The following is a 5,174-nucleotide window of genomic DNA, read 5'->3' as shown; positions in this document are numbered from 1 at the left end:
TTATTTAAAACATTGTTATACTCCTAGGACAAATAAAGTAGTTGTGACTTATGTGATATTGCCTGAGTTCCATTTTCCAGCCCATGGATCAGACTGCATGTTTGGAAGACTGCCAGAACCTGGGTCAATCAGGTAGGCACTCACTCCAGGCTTTTGCTTGCCATGTCACCTTAGAACACACAGAAAAGCAGTACCTTTGCCCTTTCCTTTCATTCCGTTTTCCAACCTTCAGATCTATATGTATTTCTAGAATCCAACTACCTCACACAGTTAAAACCACTCTTCAATAATGCCCGACTTGCCAACTTCCGCTACAGCATAGTAAAGAGTAGTTAACTGAACCTGCTCCTCTATACTTCATTTTCTAGCCCAGAATTTACTTGCATTTCCAGAGACCTGCCAGTACCTAGGAGAATCAGATGGCTAAAGGCTACATTAAGAACACAATCAACTAACGAATTGGGTAGTGTTCCTTCTGTTTCTATTTTGTGGGAAAGTTTGTAGAGTATTAATATTAGGTCTTGTTTGATGATCTAATAGAAGTCTGCACTAAACCCAACTGGTCCTAGGATCTTTTTGGTTGGGAGACTTTTAATTACTGATTCTATTTCCTTAGGTTTTGTATAACAGTTTAGATAGTTTATCTGATCCTGATTTGACTTTGGTACCTGGTATCTGTCTAGGCAATTGCCTATTTCATCCAGATTTTCCCAATTTGTTAAGTATAGGCTTTTGTAGTAGGATCTGATTTAGTTTTTTTTTTTTATTTTTTTAATTTCTCCAGATTCCCTTGTTATATGGCAATTTTCATTTCTTTCTTAAATATCTTATTAGATATATTTATTTATTTACATTTCAAATGTTATTGTTTCTTAATTTGGACACTGTCTCTCTGCCCTCTGGTTAGGGTGGCTAATGGTTTATCTAGTTGATTTTCACAATGAAAACGATGCTGGTTTTGTTGATTATTTGTATATTTCGTTTTGTTTCTACTTGGTTTATTTCAGAGGTCAAAGGTATATAATTTGGATAGGAAGACATCAAAATATCACTATTTGCACATGATACAATAGTATAATTAAGTGACCCCAAAAATTCCACCAGAGAAATCCTGCAGCTAATACAAAACTTCAGCAAAGTGGTTGGATATAAAATTAACTCAAACAAATCAAAAGCCTTCCTCTACTCAAAGGATACACAGGATGAGAAAGAAATTAGGGAAATGACACCCTTCACAATACTCACAAATAACATAAAATACCACAGTCTGCTTCTAATGAGGCAAGTGAAACATCTGTATGACAAGAACTTCAAGTCTCTGAAGAATGAAAATGAAGAAGATCTCTGAAGTTGGAAAGATGTACTGTGCTCATGGATTGGCAGGATTAATATAGTAAAAATGGTCATCTTGCCAAAAGCAATCTACAGATTCAATGCAATCCCCATCAAAATTCCAACTCAGTTCCTCATAAAATTAGAAAGAGCAATTTGCAAGTTCATTTGGAAAAAGCAAAAAACCCAAGATAGCAAGAACTATTCTCAACAATAAGAGAACTTCTGGTAGAATCATCTTTCCTGTTCTCAAGCTGTATTACAGAGCAATAGTGATAAAAACTGCATGGTGTTGGTACAGAGACAGGTAGGTAGATCAGTGGAATTGAAATGAAGACCCAGTAATGAACCCACACACCTATGGTCATTTGATCTTTAACAAAAAGCTAAAATCATCCAGTGGAAAAAAGACAGCATTTTCAACAAATGGTGCTGGTTCAACTGGAGGTCAGCATGTAGAAGAATGCAAATTGACACATTCTTATCTCCTTGTACAAAACTCAAATCCAAGTGGAATAAATACCTTTGCATAGAACCAGATACACTCAAACTTATAGAAGAAAAATTTGGGAAGAGCCTTAAAGACATTGGCACTAGGGAAAATTTCCTGAATAGAACACCCATGACTTATGCTCTAAGATCAAGAATCAACAAATGAGACCTCATAAAATTTCAAAGCTTCAGTAGGGCAAAGGACACTTAAATAGGATAAAAGGGCAGCTAACAGATTGGGAAAAGGTCATTGCCAATGCCACATCTGATAGAGGGCTAATATCCAATATATTCAAATAACTCAAGAAGATAGACTCCAGAGAACCAAATAATCCTTTTAAAAATGGGGTAAGGAGCTCAACAAAAAGTCTCAAGTAAGGAATACCAAATGGCTAAGAACCGCCTAAAATTTTTTCAACATCCTTATTCACCAGGCAAAGGCAAATCAAAATAATCCTGATATATTACCTTTCCCAGGTCAGAATGGGTAAGAACAAACCCTCAGGTGACAGTATATGCTGGCGAGGATATGGAGAAATAGGGGTACTCCTTCAATGTTGTTGGGATTGCAAGCTGGTACAACCACTCTGGAAATCATTCTGCTGTTCCTCAGAAAATTTCATATAGTACAACCTGAGGACCCAGCAGTGTTGCTCCTGGGCATACATCAATATATGTTCCAACATATATCAAGGATACACACTCCACTATGTTCATAGCAGCTTTATTTGTGCTAACCAGAAGCTAGAAAGAAGACACATGTCCTTCAACAGAGGAATAGATACATTTACACATTGGAATACTTTTCAGGTATTAAAAACAATGACTACCTGAAATTCTTAGGCAAAGGAATGGAACTAGAATATATGATTCTAAGTGAGATATCACAGTCACAAAAGAATACCCATGGTATGTACTCACTGACAAGTAGATATTTGCCCCAAAACTTGGATTACCTAAAAAAAATCACATCATATGAAGCCAAAGAAGAAGGCAGATCAAAAGATTGATGCTTCATTTTTTCCTAGAAGGCAGAAAAAATATTCATGAGAGCAAATAATAGGACAAAGAGTGGAGTAGGGAGTGAAGAAAAAGCCATCCAGAGACTGCCCTACCTGGGGATCCACCACATATGCAGCCACCAAACCCAGTCACTATTGCTGATGCCAAGAAATGCTTGCTGACAGGAGCCAGTTATGGGTGTCCCCTGAGAGGCTCTACCAGAGTCCTAGTGATACAACTGAGAATGTTTGCAGCTAACCATAAGACATTGCAGAGGGACCCCAATGGAGGAGTTATAGAAAAGACTGAAGAGGCTGAAGAGTCTTGCAACACCATTGGAAGAACAACAATATTAACCAAAGAGACCCCACCAGAGCTCACAGGTACTAAATCACCAACTATTGTGTACACATGAAGAGACCCATGACTCCAGCCACATATGTAACAGAAGATGGTATTGTCCAGCATCAATAGGAGGAAAAGCCTTTGGGTCTTGTGAAGGCTCATTTCCACAATATAGGATAATGCCAAGGCGTTGAGTTTGGAATGGTTGGGTGGGAGTGTTTGCATCCTCAGAGAAGGGGGGGACGGGGAGTGGTTATGGGAGAGGGGAGAAATGAGTTAAGATTTGAAATGTTAATACCTAAAATATCCAAAAAATAAAACTTAAAAAAGAAAATTTAAAAAATAGAACATAATCAACAAGAGCTAGGACAGTATGGCACACAAAGAGCCTAACTATATACTATTATAGCAAGCCCCAGACATTCTAACATGTCTGAAGCACAAGAAGATGACCTTAAGTCCAGTCTTTTAAATATGTTAGAAGCCTTTGAAGAGGAAATTCTTTAAAGAAATAGAGTAAAATACAAACAGGTGAACTACTTGAATGAAACCTCTAAAGACCAGAAAATGAAAATAGAAGCAATAAAGAAATGACAAACTAAAGGAATCCTGGAGATAAAAACCCAGGTAAGAAAACAGAAACGACAGATACAAACATCATCTACAGAGTAAAAGAAAGGGAAAATAAAATCTCAAGCATAGAAGATACAATAGAAGAAATCAAAATCGTGTTCAAAGGAAATGTTAAATCTAAAACGTTTCTGACACACAAAATAAAGAAAACATGTAACACTCTCAAAGGAACAAACTTAAAAATAGTAGGAGTCAAAGAAGATTCCCACCTCCAAGACCTAGAATATATTCTCAGCAAAATCTTAGAAGAAAATTTCCCCAACCCAAAGAAAAGGATACCTATAAACATACAAGAAGCTTATAGAATACATAGCTTATGGAATACATAGCAGATTAGAACAGAGAATAAACTATTTCAGCAATATAATAACTATAACTCTAGATGTATAAAACAAAGAAAGAATATTAAAAGGTGCAAGGAAATGAGGACAAGTAACATAAAGGCAGACCTATCAGAATTCCACTTGCCTTCTTAAAAGAAATGCATAAAGCCAAAAGGAAGTCTTACAGAATAGATGTCTTAAAGTCTCTAAGAGACCATAGACAGCAGACCAGATGAGTATACTCAGCAAAAGTTTCAAGTACCATAGAGGGATAAAACAGGATTTAACACTCATCAGCCATTAATCTCTCTCAACGTCAATGGAGTAAATTGCCCAATAAAAAACACAGGCTAATAGAATAAGTGCAAATACTGGATCCTTATTTCTGGTGCGTACATGAAACACACTTGAGCAACAAATATAGATGTTACCTCATAGCAAAGGGCTGGAAAAAGATTTTCCAAGCAAATAGGTCCAAGAAGAAGGTTGGAGTAACAATTGTCATATCTATTAAAATAGAATTGTTAACAAATTTAATCAAAACAGATGTGAAAAAATACCTCACATTCATCAAATGAAAAATCAAACAAGAAGACATCTCACTTCTGAATATCTATGCCCCGAATGCAAAGGCACCTATATTTGTAAAAGAAAATCATCAAAGGTTAAATCAATATCTAACCCCACACGTTTACAGGGGAGACTTCATCAACACACTCTCACTAGTGGACAGGTCATGGAGACAGAAACAAAACAGAAATAATGAAACTAACTGATGTTATGAATCAAAAGAATCTAGTAAATATGTAAATAACGTTTCACACAAGCATAAAAGAATATATCTTCTTCTCAGTACCTTATGGAACCATCTTCAAAATGAATAATATACTTTTATACAAAGCAAGTCTCAACAGATGCAAGAAAATTAAATACCCTGTATTTTAAAACCACAATGGGAGAAAACATAGATGTCAACAATATCACAAACAAGAGAAAGGCTACAAACTCATGGAAACTGAAAAGTTCTCTGTTGAATAACCACGGGGT

Source organism: Rattus norvegicus, chromosome X, assembly GCF_036323735.1.
Source record: "Rattus norvegicus strain BN/NHsdMcwi chromosome X, GRCr8, whole genome shotgun sequence".
Classification (NCBI taxonomy): Eukaryota; Metazoa; Chordata; class Mammalia; order Rodentia; family Muridae; genus Rattus; species Rattus norvegicus.
Note: the sequence above shows the minus strand (reverse complement) of the source record.